Raw genomic sequence first — 18,763 nt, 5'->3', positions numbered from 1 at the left:
AAGGACACAAAGTTGACAGCATCCATTGCCATCTCTACAGGTTGTCATGGCTCTTGGACACAGCGGGGAAGATGGTAAGAAATAAGTGAGTGTTTCTAAGCTCTGTCTCTGACTGGTCTTGACGTCCCTGAAAAAGACTGAGTGAGAGAGAGAGACTGGCTTGCGCTCATGAATAAAACAGGATGCTGCTAGATAGGAGAGGAGCGAGCTGATTTTGATACGAGGTTGATCACATCTGAAATCCATTTCAGGAGGAAACTAGAGGCCCACAAGTAGAGTGACCTTGGATGGAGAGAGTACATAAGAAGAGGAGTAAAGAGAAGGAGAGCCAGGAGAGCCAGGAGAGCCAGGAGAGCCAGGAGAGCCAGGAGAGCCAGGAGCAGGAGTGAAAACAAAACTAAGAACAAGAAGAAAATGTTGGAGTAACTGTCAAGGTCAAGAGACAGACCAGCAGACAAAAGTGGCACCATTTTCTGCACGTTTCTCTGGTTGAGAAGACATCATGTAACCAGATTCCAACTGGTCAGTCGAAGTAAAGACATTTTCCATGACAAGATCAAGACGTCATGGGAAAGATGTGAGATGTTGGATGTTATCATTTCAATTATATAACCAGATAAATATGTATTTTTCTGGGTGCTGAAACTGTTCATTTGAAACTGATACAACCAGTATCCCAAAAAACGGAAACAAAAGCATTTCATCTCCTTGTGTGACCTTGTTGCAGACCATTGTAACACAGGGGATGGATACTATTTGTCAGTGGACACTAATTGGCATTACAGGAACCTGACACATTTTCAAAATCTGTGGCTGGCGAACCAGCCCAATACGCTTGGAATGTGGAGACGTAATAGAATGTCAAACAGTACAAATAACTATAGACATCTTTCTGTTTTGGAGAGAGCGTTGGGATTGCTAGAAAATGCATTTGCAGTGGCTAATTAATGGTAAAAAGTTAATGGTTTTGCCCCACAGTTAGCCCACAGTTAGCCAAGATGATTAAGCTTGCCAGCTAAAATTGTTTGCAGTTAGTTAACAATCGTGTCTACACTACTTTCGGTGCCATTGGATTAATCTGTGTAAGTAAAGATGCTGGAAGTTAGTCATTCACATAATACTGTCTATTTCATTCACATAACAGAGTGTACAGTATTTCGTTAAACTATCGAGCAGAGGGATTCACACAACACCGTCTATTTCATTCCAGAGGGATTCACACAACACCGTCTATTTCATTCCAGAGGGATTCACACAACACCGTCTAGTTCATTCCAGAGGGATTCACACAACACCGTCTATTTCATTCCAGAGGGATTCACACAACACCATCTATTTCATTCCAGAGGGATTCACACAACACCGTCTATTTCATTCCAGAGGGATTCACACAACACCATCTATTTCATTCCAGAGTGATTCACACAACACTGTCTATTTCATTCCAGAGGGATTCACACAACACCGTCTATTTCATTCCAGAGGGATTCACACAACACCGTCTATTTCATTCCAGAGGGATTCACACAACACTGTCTATTTCATTCCAGAGGGATTCACACAACACCGTCTATTTCATTCCAGAGGGATTCACACAACACCGTCTATTTCATTCCAGAGGGATTCACACAACACCGTCTATTTCATTCCAGAGGGATTCACACAACACCGTCTATTTCATTCCAGAGGGATTCACACAACACCGTCTATTTCATTCCAGAAGGATTCACACAACACAAAACACAAAGCTAATAAAACTGACTCTAATGAATAGCTAGAAACAAAGCTAACTCTAATGCATAGCTAACAACAAAGCTGACAGTAATGAATGGCTAGCTGGACATGATTCATGAGGTCATGGAAGCTGGAGATAAGAGCATCAGCCAGAGCCGGGAAGGGAGGGGAACTGCAGCGGCCAAAACCAAAATGTGCTAGCTAACTGGCGCCGTGAAAATGTCAGAGGCTACATGGTCCGACCTCCAGGTGGACTGTTTGCTCAGATGCTCCACAATTCACTGTGATAAATGTTTTTTTTCTTCAATATCCCACTGTTGATACAGTCCCAAAATGTTCTGCATGTCAGCAGTCAAGTGTTCAAGGTATTGGACTTTCAAGAAGCAACGTGTCACTGGCCACATCATCATGATGATGCAAAACTTGACTGCTGACATACACATGTTTTTGACTGTATCAACAGAAGAAAAATACAACAAAAAAAGTTTTTGAGTGAATTTTCACTTTAAAGTATTGCCTCCCTAATAGTGTCCATGTCTGAGTAGAATACAGCACAGTCATGTATAAACCACTCTATGCTCCCACTGGCACAACACGTTATACCGTTATCCAGAGTGACTTACAGGAGCAATTAGAATGAAGTCCTGTGAGACGCCTAAGACAGCACTACAGGGAGACAGGACAGACAGCTGATCGTCCTCGCAGTGGCAGACTACGTGTAACAACACCTGCACAGGATCGGTACATCCAAACATCACACCTGCGGGACAGGTACAGGATGGCAACAACAACTGCCCAAGTTACACCAGGAATGCACAATCCCTCCATCAGTGCTCAGACTGTCCGCAATAGGCTGAGAGAGGCTGGACAGTGTGCTTGTAGGCCTGTTGTAAGGCAGGTCCTCACCAGACATCAATTTCAACAACGTCGCCTATAGGTACAAACCCACCGTTGATGAACCAGACAGGACTGGCAAAAGTGCTCTTCACTGACGATTCACAGTTTTGTCTCCACAGGGGTGATGGTTGGATTGCGTTTAATGTTGAAGGAATGAGCGTTACACCTAGGCCTGTACTCTAGAGGTGGTGTGTCACAGCAGCATCGGACTGAGTTTGTTGTCATTGCAGGCAATCTCAACGCTGTGCGCTACAGGGAAGACATCATTCTCCCTCATGTGGGACCCTTCCTGCAGGCTCATCCTGACATGACCCTCCAGCATGACAGTGCCACCAGCCATACTGCTCGTTCTGTGTGTGATATCCTGCAAGACAGGAATGTCAGTGTTCTGCCATGGCCAGCGAAGAGCCCAATCCCATTGTGCACGTCTGGGACCTGTTGGATCGGAGGGTGAGGACTAGGGCCATTCCCCCCAGAAATGTCTGGGAACTTACAGGTGCCTTGTGTCTGTGTGTGTGTGTGTGTGTGTGTGTGTGTGTGTGTGTGTGTGTGTGTGTGTGTGTGTGTGTGTGTGTGTGTGTGTGTGTGTGTGTGTGTGTGTGTGTGTGTGTGTGTGTGTGTGTGTGTCCGTGTCCGTGTCCGTAACTGTATGTTTACATGAGTCATTAAGTATACAATAAGCTCTTGACTGACCCACATACTCTCACTGGATGGCAGATCAGTAAATCACGATAACGGGACAGGAAGTTAAAAAAAGCATCAACTATGAATTAAATCCCTCCACAGCCCTGCTGGTGCATAGAGGAGTATGCAGTGTTCCAAAGGCTAATCTGTATGCAAGATCAGTGTCGTCCAGAGCCCCATTTTCACATTGACCTAACATATGGTTTTCGTGATCTGATCTAAGACTATGAGTGTTGGTGGAATTTACACAAGTTTTTGTTACTCATTGTGTATGTATTATTACTTGTGTTATTATGTGTTACTTTTCCATTATTTGACTTGTTTCTTTCTGTCTGCATTGTTGAGAAGGGCCCGTAAACAGTGGTGTGTGTTTATGGATGCCAGGGGAAGCCAGGCTTGCCCCAAAAAAATTTACCTTTATAATTTATCTTTTGTCTCTTTGTATTTCATAAAAATCCTTCAATTTGCAAGAGCCTGAAAGTGTTTCGCCGGAAAAAGCATCCAAGCGAACGAAACAGTACCCCTCCGTCGCAGTATGTGTAGCGTATCTATCTGATGCTGTCTGGTAAGAAAGAGTATGATATTGTTGCCGCCCGTAGCATTGAATGCAAGGGAAGCCAGAGAGCATTTGGCCTCGTGCCACCATTTAAAAAAATATAATAGTGTGATGGCAAATGCACACCGATAAACACTGTTATGGAGGACTACTTACTGGTATAGAAAGGACAACTGTTGTAGAAAGGACACAAAGTTGACAGCATCCATTGCCATCTCTACAGGTTGTCATGGCTCTTGGACACAGCGGGGAAGATGGTAAGAAATAAGTGAGTGTTTCTAAGCTCTGTCTCTGACTGGTCTTGACGTCCCTGAAAAAGACTGAGTGAGAGAGAGAGACTGGCTTGCGCTCATGAATAAAACAGGATGCTGCTAGATAGGAGAGGAGCGAGCTGATTTTGATACGAGGTTGATCACATCTGAAATCCATTTCAGGAGGAAACTAGAGGCCCACAAGTAGAGTGACCTTGGATGGAGAGAGTACATAAGAAGAGGAGTAAAGAGAAGGAGAGCCAGGAGAGCCAGGAGAGCCAGGAGAGCCAGGAGAGCCAGGAGAGCCAGGAGAGCCAGGAGAGCCAGGAGCAGGAGTGAAAACAAAACTAAGAACAAGAAGAAAATGTTGGAGTAACTGTCAAGGTCAAGAGACAGACCAGCAGACAAAAGTGGCACCATTTTCTGCACGTTTCTCTGGTTGAGAAGACATCATGTAACCAGATTCCAACTGGTCAGTCGAAGTAAAGACATTTTCCATGACAAGATCAAGACGTCATGGGAAAGATGTGAGATGTTGGATGTTATCATTTCAATTATATAACCAGATAAATATGTATTTTTCTGGGTGCTGAAACTGTTCATTTGAAACTGATACAACCAGTATCCCAAAAAACGGAAACAAAAGCATTTCATCTCCTTGTGTGACCTTGTTGCAGACCATTGTAACACAGGGGATGGATACTATTTGTCAGTGGACACTAATTGGCATTACAGGAACCTGACACATTTTCAAAATCTGTGGCTGGCGAACCAGCCCAATACGCTTGGAATGTGGAGACGTAATAGAATGTCAAACAGTACAAATAACTATAGACATCTTTCTGTTTTGGAGAGAGCGTTGGGATTGCTAGCAAATGCATTTGCAGTGGCTAATTAATGGTAAAAAGTTAATGGTTTTGCCCCACAGTTAGCCCACAGTTAGCCAAGATGATTAAGCTTGCCAGCTAAAATTGTTTGCAGTTAGTTAACAATCGTGTCTACACTACTTTCGGTGCCATTGGATTAATCTGTGTAAGTAAAGATGCTGGAAGTTAGTCATTCACATAATACTGTCTATTTCATTCACATAACAGAGTGTACAGTATTTCGTTAAACTATCGAGCAGAGGGATTCACACAACACCGTCTATTTCATTCCAGAGGGATTCACACAACACCGTCTATTTCATTCCAGAGGGATTCACACAACACCGTCTAGTTCATTCCAGAGGGATTCACACAACACCGTCTATTTCATTCCAGAGGGATTCACACAACACCATCTATTTCATTCCAGAGGGATTCACACAACACCGTCTAGTTCATTCCAGAGGGATTCACACAACACCGTCTATTTCATTCCAGAGGGATTCACACAACACCATCTATTTCATTCCAGAGTGATTCACACAACACTGTCTATTTCATTCCAGAGGGATTCACACAACACCGTCTATTTCATTCCAGAGGGATTCACACAACACCGTCTATTTCATTCCAGAGGGATTCACACAACACTGTCTATTTCATTCCAGAGGGATTCACACAACACCGTCTATTTCATTCCAGAGGGATTCACACAACACCGTCTATTTCATTCCAGAGGGATTCACACAACACCGTCTATTTCATTCCAGAGGGATTCACACAACACCGTCTATTTCATTCCAGAGGGATTCACACAACACCGTCTATTTCATTCCAGAAGGATTCACACAACACCGTCTATTTCATTCCAGAGGGATTCACACAACACCGTCTATTTCATTCCAGAGGGATTCACACAACACTGTCTATTTCATTCCAGAGGGATTCACACAACACCGTCTATTTCATTCCAGAGGGATTCGGACTGGAGGATTTTCTGCCTCCAGTCTGACATTTATTTTCTGTCTGTCCTCAGAGGGGATGGCTAGGGTTCAGAGAGTGCACCGTACAGACTTCTCAGGTCATTTTTTCCATATCTTTCGCCAGCTTTACAGGTAATCCAGACCACATGCACACGGGGAGTGTAGTGTAGGGAACAAAGACAGGCACTACCACAGATGTGGCATCCATTTTAGGACATCCTCAGCCTCTTGATCAGATAGCGGTGAGGTTGTGAGCCACAGAGGGGATTGTATAATATTTACACTAGCTCTGACCACGATCCACAGAGAGGATGGTAGTATATTTACACTAGCTCTGACCACGATCCACAGAGAGGATGGTAGTATATTTACACTAGCTCTGACCACGATCCACAGAGAGGATGGTAGTATATTTACACTAGCTCTGACCATGATCCACAGAGAGGATGGTAGTATATTTACACTAGCTCTGACCATGATCCACAGAGAGGATGGTAGTATATTTACACTAGCTCTGACCATGATCCACAGAGAGGATGGTAGTATATTTACACTGGCTCTGACCATGATCCACAGAGAGGATGGTAGTATATTTACACTAGTTCTGAATGTGCTCTCCTTCCACTTCCGCAATATCTAGTGTCGTTTCTTGCATCATTAAAAGTAAAGACTGTTTTTTTTTAAAATCAATTCTCTGAAATTAGTATTACGTGATTAAACTAATCATGTAAATGTAATTTACTAGGAAGTCAGGGCACCAAGGAAAATCTTCAGATTACAAAGTTATAATTTTCCTAATATAACTTTCAGATATTTTAATATCTGATCAATTGGTCTTCTATTTAAGGAATTATTCTTTACCTCACGTTAGACTCATTCCAAAACTCCATGTTCCATAGCCTCCCTTCGCTCCATTGAAAGGGATATGAACCAGATTCCTCTTCCTATCGCTTCCTCGAAGTGTCAACAGTCTTCAGACATAGTTTCAGGCTTTTATTTTGAAAAATGAGCCAGAACGATAACATCTTGTCAAGTGGTCACATGAGTTTTGCTCGCACAACAGAGTTTGGATAGGTATTGCTTTTCCCTCTCCTACTGTGAAAGACATTTGCGGGTTGATATATTATCGATTATATATTTTAAAAACAACCTGAGGGTTGATTATAAAAAACGTTTAACATGTTTCTGTGGACATTATGGACATGGATATTGTTCTGAACTTGTTATCAAGTTCTGTGAGGTAGAAGAAGTTCCTTTGTTCTCTCTGTGTCTCTTTCTGCTTGGCCATGAGGGAGAGAGTCTCCTCCAGGAATTTATGACCTGAGATAACAGAACCTGGGTGTAAGAGGGAGAGAGGGGGAAGCACTTGCTATACCCAAAGAGGGCCACGTCATGACACCAGTGATTTGTTACAGATCTTCTCTTCCTGGGGTCCAGCAAAAGGAATGCAGTTTATACAATTTTAAAACATTTCAATACATTCACAGATTTCACAACACACTGTGTGCCCTCAGGCTCCTACTCCACCACTGCCACATATCTGCAGTACGAAATCCATGTGTATTTATAGTGTGTGTGTGTGTGTGTGTGTTAGTGTGCATATGTCTGTGCCAATGATTGTGGTGCTTCACAGTCCCCGCTGTTCCATAAGGTGTTTTTTATGTTTTTAAATCTAATTTTACTGCTTGCGTCAGTTACTTGATGTGAAATAGAGTTCCATGCAGCCATGGCTCTATGTAGTACTGTGTGCCTCCCATAGTCTGTTCTGGACTTGGGGACTGGGAATGGACCTCTTGTGGGGTATGCATTGGGTCTCTGAGCTGTGTGCCAGTAGTTTAGACAGACAGCTCGGTGCATTCAACCTCTCTTAAATAAAAGTAGTGATGAAGTCAATCTCTCCTCCACTTTCAGCCAGGAGAGATTGACATTAAGTAATTATTTTGCCGCTATGGCCTATTTATTGTTTTACCTCCCTTATCTTACCTCATTTGCACACACTGTACATATACTTTTTCTATTGTGTTATTGACTGTTATGTTTGTTTATTCCATGTGTAACTCTGTGTTGTTGTTTGTGTTGCACTGCTTTGCTTTATCTTGGCCAGGTCGCAGATGTAAATGAGAACTTGTTCTCAACTGTCCTACATGGATAAATAAAGGTGTTCTCAACTGTCCTACATGGATAAATAAAGGTGTTCTCAACTGTCCTACATGGATAAATAAAGGTGTTCTCAACTGTCCTACCTGGATAAATAAAGGTGGAATAAAAAAACATTTAAAACATGCATATTATTAATATTAGCTCTCTGTGTACATCCAAGGACCAGCCGTGCTGCCCTGTTCTGAGCCAATTGCAATTTTCCTAAGTCCTTTTTTGTGGCACCTGACCACAGGACTGAACAGTAGTCAAGGTGTGACAAAACTAGGGCCAATAGGACCTACCTTGTTGATAGTGCTGTTAAGTGAGAAGTGAGAAGTTCACAGCAGAAGAAGGCAACAGATGGTCGTAAAACACACACTCCATGCTAACCCCTGTGGCTACTATGCATATTCATGCTCCTCACCAGGTTTTAGACTGCAGTGTGCGGCATCACTGGGTTGTTCATCTGTTAAGATGGTGACAGAATCTACTCCTACACTTCCACATTGACAAGAATGGAATAATCATGACCACACGTCTGCTTGTTTCCAGCAGAACGCCTCTGCCCTGCATTTGGATCGTTATGAGACAGATGTAGGATCTTAATTTGACCCTGCAGCTACTGAGAAATGCAAATTATTGTGTGGATTATAATGAATGTACCTTTTTGTAGTGGTTATTAGAAGTCTAGTCTTTTGTAGTGGTGATACAAGACATTTTAAAGTGGCAATTAAAACTTTAGAAACCTTTTTAAACCTGGAATACACTATAAGATAGCAGACCTGTAGATAGTAACTGACCAGCGGTCAGAAAATCACCACAGACATGTATTCCAATGGAGGCTGGTGGGAGGAGCTATAGGAGGATGGGCTTATGGTAATGGTTGGAATGGAATCGTGGAATGGTATGAAACACATCAAACATATGGAAACCACATGTTTTACTCTGTTTCATTTAGCTCCACCCACCAGCCTCCATTAGAATACATGTCTGTGGGGATTGTCTGACCACTGGTCAGTTACTCTGCACCAGGTTCTGCACAACCTCCATTGGACGCCTGTATCACATATGTATCACGTTCACAGCTCTATAACACTACAGAATGTATCTCCATCAGAACCAATGGAGGAGAAGACCAGGCAGATAGCACAATAACAGTCTGGTTAGGGATCTATCATTTGGATCAATCTGTCTCACACTGCACCTCTCAAGGAAATGACTGATGCTCGGGCCCAAACCTGCTTTTTCCGGGGCAACAGTGCTTTGTTAATTTTACGTGCGACCGTGTGCTCCTTATCTATCCCAAAACATATCCCAGGAAGTGTTACCAGATTGCCGGACATTTGCTCTGTAACAGTGGAGAGCACCACTTTGTATTCCTCTGTCCTCAAACTTCCCTTGTGCTAAAATGGAGAGTGGTGTGACGCAAAATGCTACAGGCCCTCTGTAGAAAACCCTTACAGTTGTCCATGAATACTACTCAGAACCCTCACTCAAACCCTCTCTCTGGCCCTGGGACGTGACGGGGGGGAAGGCAGGTGTGCGTAATGATGGGGAGCCTGGCGCCCTCGAGCTGCAGGGGGGGAAGAGCGGGAGCAGGCGTGACACTATCACTAGTTTGCTCCCCTATTCCAGTTTGCGTGTGTGCCTGTTTGGTGTGGGGAAATAAAATGGGGACTGTATCCCTGTCTCCTTCTGGTCATTATTAGCCCTGTTACCGGGACTCTGGGACAGTTGTACCTATATATTTAAACTGGCACCTCTATTGGAGACCACCACATGGTTGCACTCTTTTTCAACCTCCATTCCCTTAACCCATTTATATGGATAATTAAATATCAATTACATGTGGTTGAGAGGCTATGTTCCAAATTGAACAGGGGAGGATGCCACTTGTAGCTCAAATGTAATTACTCTAGTAAATAGTGGCTGCAGATGGTAATTCAAACAGCCCAAATTAACATCATGGATGAGAAGCCTCTGTCTATAATTGATTTAACAAGGCAAGTCAGTTTAGAACAAATTCTTATTTACAATGACAGCCTATACCGGCCAAACCCGGACGACACTGGGCCAATTGTGCGCCACCCTATGGGACTCCCAATCCCAGCTAGTTGTGATACAGCCTGGATTTGAACCAGGGTGTCTGTTCTGAGACGCATTGCCTTAGACTGCTGCTCCACTCAGGAGCCCCCATTAAGTTCAAGCCAGTGTTCGCAATTTCAGTTGCTGACATTTTCCTAAAGGCGGAAAGATTAGGGTTGCACAATTCCAGTGACTTTGCCAAACTCCCAGGTTTTCCAGAAATCCCGGGTGGAAGAGGAAGCAATCAGCAGGAAATCCAGAATCCTCTGACCAGGATTGTTGAAAACCCGGAATTTTCAAATCAAATATAATTTTACTGTCACATGGGCAGAATACAACAGGTAGACCTTACAGTGAAATGCTTACTTATGAGCCCCCAACCAACAATGCGGTTTAAAAAAAATACGGATAAGAAAAATAAATAAAAGTAACAAGTAACTAAAGAGCAGTAGTAAAATAACAATAACGAGACTATATACAGGGGGTACCGATACAGAGTCAATGTACAGGGGCACCGGTTAGTTGAGGTAGTATGTACATGTAGGTAGAGTTATTGAAATGACTATGCATAGATGACAACAACAGAGAGTAGCCGCGGAGTAAAAGAGGGGGAGGGGAGGGCAATGCAAATAGTCTGGGTAGCCATATTCATTAGATGTTCAGTAGTCTAATGGCTTGGGGGTGAAAGCTGTTTAGAAGCCTTTTGGACCTAGACTTGGCGCTCCGGTACTGCTTGCCATGTGGTAGCAGAGAGAACAGTCTATGACTAGTGAGCCTGGAGTCTTTGACAATTTTGCAACTGTAGGAAAGATTGGGATAATTGATGTACGATATATTGGAATAGCTGTGTCTGTCACCTTTTCTTTGTTCTGAACTCTAATATGGGATGGCAGTATGAGACATTCTAACAATATGCAAACCAATGGAGGCTGCTGAGGGGAGGATGGCTCATTATAATGTCTGGAACACATAGAAACCATGTTTTACACCATTCCACTTATTCCACTCCAGCCATTACCACGAGCCTCCCCTATTAAGTTGCCACCAACCTCCTGTGATTCAAACACAGCTCAATAGTCTATTGAACTCATTGACCCTTCATCAATAGCATAAGCCGAGACCGACGACAAAGTCAGAATCTCCAAGCTTTTCCCTCAATCAAGTAAGCCAATCGTTTTGACCTGATGATTTCATCCCTTGCAGGCTTCATAAAAACAGATCCTATAGCTCATTCAGGACAATATGAACTGTCGGGGTCACAACTATACAAAAAAAGACCTTTAATGATGAAAATATTGTCATTGACACACATTGGTTATTCTGAGAATAACAGCCTGTTTCACAGGGACATCAAAGCCTGGGTCTTTTTATAGATAATTTACCACACTCTTACTAACAATATTCACTAGCACAAAGGTCAAGCTAGACTTTAAATGGAAACTCTAGTGACATATGACCCATAATGTTCTCCCCGGAGACCCAGCTCCATCAACACTCCACAGCTCCAACTGGAAACTGGGGGGAAAACCATGAGGAAAGAAAATAACAAAAAAACATATTTTTATTTGGCAAAGCCTGGTCCCAAATATGTTTGTGGTGTCTTCCCAACTCCTAGCCTGGTCCCAAATATGTTTGTGCTGTCTTCCCAACTCCTAGTCTGGTCCCAGAACTGTTTGTGCTGTCTTCCCAACTCCTAGCCTGGTCCCAGATCTGTTTGTGCTGTCTTCCCAACGCCTAGCCTGGTCCAAATATGTTTGTGCTATTTTCCCAACTCCTAGCCTGGTCCCAAATATGTTTGTGCTGTCTTCCCAACTCCTAGTCTGGTCCCAGAACTGTTTGTGCTGTCTTCCCAACTCCTAGCCTGGTCCCAAATATGTTTGTGCTGTCTTCCCAACTCCTAGCCTGGTCCAAATATGTTTGTGCTATTTTCCCAACTCCTAGCCTGGTCCCAAATATGTTTGTACTGTCTTCCCAACTCCTAGCCTGGTCCCAGATCTGTTTGTGCTGTCTTCCCAACTCCTAGCCTGGTCCCAGATCTGTTTGTGTTGTCTTCCCAACTCCTAGCCTGGTTCCAGATCTGTTTGTGCTGTCTTCCCAACTCATAGCCTGGTCCCAGACTGTTTGTGCTGTCTTCCCAACTCCTAGCCTGGTCCCAGATCTGTTTGTTTTGTCTTCCCAACTCCTAGTCTGGTTCCAGATCTGTTTGTGCTGTCTTCCCAACTCCTAGCCTGGTCCCAGGTCTGTTTGTGCTGTCTTCCCAACTCCTAGCCTGGTCCCAAATATGTTTGTGCTGTCTTCCCAACTCCTAGCCTGGTCCCAAATATGTTTGTGCTGTCTTCCCAACTCCTAGCCTGGTTCCAGATCTGTTTGTGCTGTCTTCCCAACTCCTAGCCTGGTCCCAGGTCTGTTTGTGCTGTCTTCCCAACTCCTAGCCTGGTCCCAAATATGTTTGTGCTGTCTTCCCAACTCCTAGCCTGGTCCCAAATATGTTTGTGCTGTCTTCCCAACTCCTAGCCTGGTCCCAGATATGTTTGTGTTGTCTTCCCAACTCCTAGCCTGGTCCCAGATCTGTTTGTGCTGTCTTCCCAACTCCTATTCTGGTCCCAAATATGTTTGTGCTGTCTTCCCAACTCCTATTCTGGTCCCAGATCTGTTTGTGCCATCTTGCCAACTCCTAGCCTGGTTCCAGATCTGTTTGTGTTGTCTTCCCAACTCCTAGCCTGGTCCCAGATCTGTTTGTGCTGTCTTTCCAACTCCTATCCTGGTTCCAGATCTGTTTGTGCCGTCTTGCCAACTCCTAGCCTGTTTCCAGATCTGTATGTGCTGTCTTGCCAACTCCTAGCCTTTCCCATATTTGTTTGTGCTGTCTTGCTGACTCCTAGCCTGGTCCCAGTTCTGTTTGTGCTTTCTTGTCAACTCTTGTGATCATTGCTTGGCATAACAGCATTAGGAGTTGGCTATACAACACAACTATATCGAGGACCAGACTAGGGTTAGGCTGTGCTGTACTTACCTCCCTTGGCTACCTGTTCCTGTGCCTTTACATACGTGTAGGTACTGAACAGCGTATTGCTTGTGTAGATGTGGCATTTGTGTAAGTCTTCAACCAATGTTATCAAACTCCCATGTATGTCATTTGTGATCAGTCAGTTCTACTGGATTAACAGCTTCTATATGTGCAGACTTCAGCCTTGTATGTAGTTAAATACAGTATTTCATAGCACACTCGTATCTAACTGACTTTCAAGTTGGACTACTTGGAATCAGTTTAATCTCTGGATCAACATACTATATAACAAAACTTTCGCTACTTCACAAGATTGATTTGATCTGTGAAACCAAAACTAACAGAACATTTGATGATTGAAATAAGACAACTAATGCATGTCACCTGGACAAAGGAAAACCCAAAATGGAGGACCAGTCTCCTCAATCAAGTCACTATCCATCTGACTGGGAAGGAAACTAAGCTTTTAAGCACTGGTTAGGAGGAAAGGGAGCTGTGATCCGCACTGGTGCTTTGCCCAGATAAGTAGGACCCTCACAGATGCCTTCCACTCTTCCATGTTCCCTCACACAATGGTTGCTAGGTAACGGCAGGCGCTTCATGCCATGTCGTGTGTTCAGAGGGCCGCAGTATGAGTGAAAAACCCTTATATAAAGTGCTCATAATAAGAGAGTCAAACAGAACAGTAGCGGACAAGGGCATTAATGCACACCAGGGTAAGGAACTGAGGTTCGCTGTGGTTCGTTGGTGTGTGTGTGCATGTGTGCTCGTGTGCTTGTGTGTCTGTGTGTTTGTGTGTATTTGCATGTATTTGTGTTACAGAAGACGTGAACGATAATGGAAAACCAATTGTTCTCTCATAGCTGGACATAACCTAAAAAATATTTGCCTTGCACGAACGTCTTCCTCTAGCTGGTCTACCAGCTGCCAGGGAACCATTAGCACTCAGATGGAAAGATGAACACCCCTCATTCAAATGTACATTGGCGACACTCGCCCCCGCATCTTACGTCTTTTCAAATGGCGCTCCACTCTGCTGGAAATGGAGATTGCCCAATTCCACGGTTGTTAATAGTGGTTATGCAAATAAATATTTTCTCCTCCACAGTCTCAGTGTAAAGACTCTCAGAGTTAGAGGCACGTCTCCTGCAGTGCCATTAGCCTGGCAGAACAACAGAAGAGGATCTTAATAGAACCCACCACGACCATGCCAAGGTGTTGAGTGGGTGCAGGTGCAGAAGCTGAAAAGTACATCTCAAGTCGTCTGACTGACATTGCCAGGGTGTTTTGTTATGTTGTGCACAGACATGAATCTGTCTAAAGTACATTTCATTTTGGGTATGTGAGACAGAGATTTCGGAATAGGCTTCAGTACCAAACATATAAGATTTTGTCCAATGGAAGAGATAGAAGTTCCAATTTTTTTATTATTGTTTTGGGGGGCGGGCTTCAACATAACACAAACAATTTATACAAGAGTACAACCGTTCTGCTGCATGCCAATGTTTGCTATACGCCGTTTTGATCATTTCTCATCTGAAAGCTTCCAGCACCGTATTTCTTAAGAAAACCCTTTCAACCATACCAACAAACCCGCCGTTCAACACAAGGGCTTTGTGGATCTTCTGTTGAAAGTCTCTCTGCTTTTATCAAAGGCCTTGTCTGTCTTTCATGTGACTTTTGCTTTTATCACCTCGGCCAAAGCCGACAAATGTCTGTTTGTGAGGATGAACATGTACAAACACTCAGACGTGCTCCACAGACAACATTTACACCTAGACTACTAATGAGTATGGTACTCTAAAACAACCCAGCAGGGATTATTATAGAGTACTACTGGGCTCTGAGAGATGAGCACTAAAGCCAAGAGAAGAAGAGATCTGGCTGCCCGCAGCGTGGAATGGTGTATGCGGGCCGTTTGATGTGCCCAAACCAGGACCCTAGGAAAGGGTGCAGGGTACGGGGTGTGTCACCATGGTGAAATGACAGAGGTGAAAGGGGGACACCCTGCCATTTTCCAACAGTGTCAGAAGTTCTTCAGACACACAAGCTCTTCACAGCCCTTGAAGCTCTGAATCCTGCGACCCGTGTGCCCTTTGCTGATAATGACTTCTCACACAACGCAATTATGTGAGTGCAGCAAGCCGGCAAAGGCCAGACAGGCAAAGACAAAAATAACTGGCAAGTAGCCTCATTGTCCTATAGAGACAAAATAAATTGCCTGATGGTTGTGTTATGGTTGGTTTTCTGAAATTCACAAATAGAACCTCTACTAGAAGTTAAACGTTCCGCCATCAGAAGAATACAAGTTCCTCTAATCTCATAGAGACGAATCCTAACTTCCACTTAAATCAAATGCATAACTAAGTGAAGATCTCCCATTAGCCATACACAGCTACCATAACGAGCTTCCAGTGAATCATCTCAAGTGCAGAAGCGTTTTTGAATCTCCCCGAGAGCAATGGTGAATAATACTTTTGGGGCACTAAAGAGACTCTCTATTCTGCCTGAGACGGAGGCAGTCGCTTGCTGATTAGCATATTCATCAGACTTGACCTCCTGTTCAGCTTCACAGCTCAGAGATCACAGATCTGTGAATCATGACTCGTCTCTGCTGCATTCAGAGCTGCTGAACCAGAGACAGGGCGGCTACAGTAATAAACCTGACCCCAGCGCGTCACTGTCGGGTACAGAGAATGACAGCGCCCCTCTAGATAGAGAGAGACCCGGGTGGTTGTCTGTGGTTGTCCATCTGTCTGGTTTGTCAAAGGTAGAGGATGATGTTCAAAAGAGCAGAACTTTTAAGGATCTCTTTTCCAATCCATTATGATGTGATATTAGAGTCTCCAGTTCATGTTCGCCGTGTGCAAAGTGAAATCGATGCTTTCCTAGACATATGTTGTGATCAAGTCTTGAAAGTATTCTTTGAATTGAATTCTAGTCTATTGTATCATGAGTCCTTATTCCATTGTCAGTGAATCCTCTGTGGAGCAATGTAGAGAAAATATTACATTCACTTCTCATGATGATTTCTATTACTTTTAGTTGTATGTGTATTGTTAGATATTACTGCACTGTCGGAGCTAGAAGCACAAGCATTTCGCTACACCCACAATAACATCTGCTAAATATGTGTACCCGACCAATAACATTTGATTTTATTTGATATTGGCTAAAATATCAGCTGATTAAAAGTTAAAAACAGGGTAATAGTAGAGTTTGCTTTTGAAAAGATAATTTGACACTTCAGTTCCATCTGTTATTCCAATTAAGCAAATACATGTTCATACACAGCTCCAGCCTACGTGTTTTTAATGTAAACACTCCTTCTAACAGCTCCTGTAGATTTGTTTTCATGTACTTGGATAATTAAAACACTCTTGATAAAAAACCTCAATTACTCCACAGCTGGGATCAAATGAGCGTTTTCAATTAGCTCACCAAGGTGCCATCGAACATGTTGCGTCTAGAGGAGCGTCACATCTACAAAGACAGACAAACCGTTTCTCATCTCAAAGCCGTACAGAAAATAATGAGGAGGGATCATAATGAGACAGTCTCTCAGAAAAGTCCTTCCTTCAACAGCAATTTAAGATGTCCAATTTACATCCATGTCATTTAGCAAACGCTCTAATCCAAAGTGACTTACAGTAGTGAGTGCATACTGGTCCCACGTGGGAATTGAACCCATAACTCTAGCATTGCAAGCGCCATGCTCTCCCAACTCAACGACACAGGACCCATGTGCTCTTAAAGGAATACTACACTCAAAAACAACATTCTATTACGTTTTTCATTAGTCCACTGTTCATACAATCACCAAAAAATGTGAAAAACTGAGAGATATGAACCATGGACTGTTTGACAACACACTTAAAGATTGTTTTGAGTGTAGTATTAATTTACTTTAGTTCATATCTGTAGTAATTATGTTGAATATAATTATAAACTACATTTATCAATCTGACTCCAATATTATGTGAATAAATTCCACAGGCTCTGTGTGTCTCTAGAAGATATAGCTAGATAGCGAGCCTCTCATCACCACTTAGGATGACTATAATGAACATGTTTTTAACTTGCACTGTTTTGCAATTACTAATAAACTAGATACAAATAGCTACTCCTGGCGATGTTGTAGCATTAATCTATTAAGGCAAGCAGGTCAGGGATGTCAAGGTGGTACTCAAGCACGTGCTATGTGTATAGTTTATATAACAACATTATTCTTAATTCATTCCAACTTAGATGTGTGTGTATTGGGTATATGTTGTTTAGATATTACTGCACTGTCGGAGCTAGAAGCACAAGCATTTCGCTACACCCGCAATAACATCTGCTAATCACGTGTATGTGACCAATAAAATGTGATTTGATATGAAATGCATGATACACTACAGACTTCTCAGTGGTTACACACGTCTTCAGTTCAGAATAATATCTACGAGAAAAAACTGGAGCTTGCTAACGAGTTCTCAAAGTGTGAACAAATTCACAGTCCTTTTATACAAATTCAAACAGAAACTCACCGACAACATTTATTTGCACTTTGGCTAATAAAAACAATTGAGAGGAACAACACACTCAGATTCTAATCAACTCAATTTAAATGATAGGCGCGCACCTCTGTGTCACTCCTCTTTGAACTATCAGCTGTCCAGACGAACAAAATAACAGTTTCCCTGTAACAATAAATCCATAGCACTTACAATATAATAAAACATACAAATTCATAGCTCTTTATGAACCCTAGAAACAATCCAAACATGACAATTAATTCAGACAGTAACAATGATTGGGTTAATTTCACGTTTTCATGTGTATTCACAACCCCAACGTCCGTGCTCACCGGGTTCTATGGGAACGTCCTGCCCCAGATAAAGCCACAGATAATTGTCTGTGACCTCTGTGATAGCTCACAGATGGTCAGTCATGCAAACCACAGGATCTTGGTGGCCCCTTAATTGGGAAGAACGGGCTGGTGGTAATGTCTGGAGAGGAATCAGCGGAATGGTGTCAAACACATTGTTTCCAGGTGTTTGATGCTATTCCATTTGCTCCGTTCCGGCAATTATTATGAGCCGTCCTCACCTCAGCAGCCTCCACAGATCCAAACAATGTCATAAATGGTGATTGTGACATCACGCTGGGCCTCAGCGCCTGCAAGTTGATACAGGTGAGTATTCACTTCTCTCCTTTTTCAACTACACTCATAAATAAAGCCCTTATGCCATGGCTAGCTAGTGATACACAAATCAGATCATGGAGCCCAGCAATTAAAATCCCCCTTTCTTTATCAGATAGACAGACTGACACCATGGAAACGTACCCATCCTAGCCATCGCCACGTCTTCAAGCCAGACTGCCAGGGCTCTGATAATTCTTCCCAGGGGCATGTTCTATTCTGGAAAAGCTAAGCTAGCATCCTCTAGGAATGGATCACGATGGACTCTATCACACCTACGGCATTCTGAGAAACGGATATTTGTTTTTTGGTTATGCAGAGAACTGTCTGTCTGTGACCACCTATTTACTTCCACCTTATCTGGCCATAACAGACA

This window comes from Oncorhynchus mykiss, chromosome 12, assembly GCF_013265735.2.
Source record: "Oncorhynchus mykiss isolate Arlee chromosome 12, USDA_OmykA_1.1, whole genome shotgun sequence".
In the NCBI taxonomy this organism is placed as follows: Eukaryota; Metazoa; Chordata; class Actinopteri; order Salmoniformes; family Salmonidae; genus Oncorhynchus; species Oncorhynchus mykiss.
The sequence above is the reverse complement of the archived record's forward strand: the minus strand, read 5'-3'. Positions refer to the sequence as shown.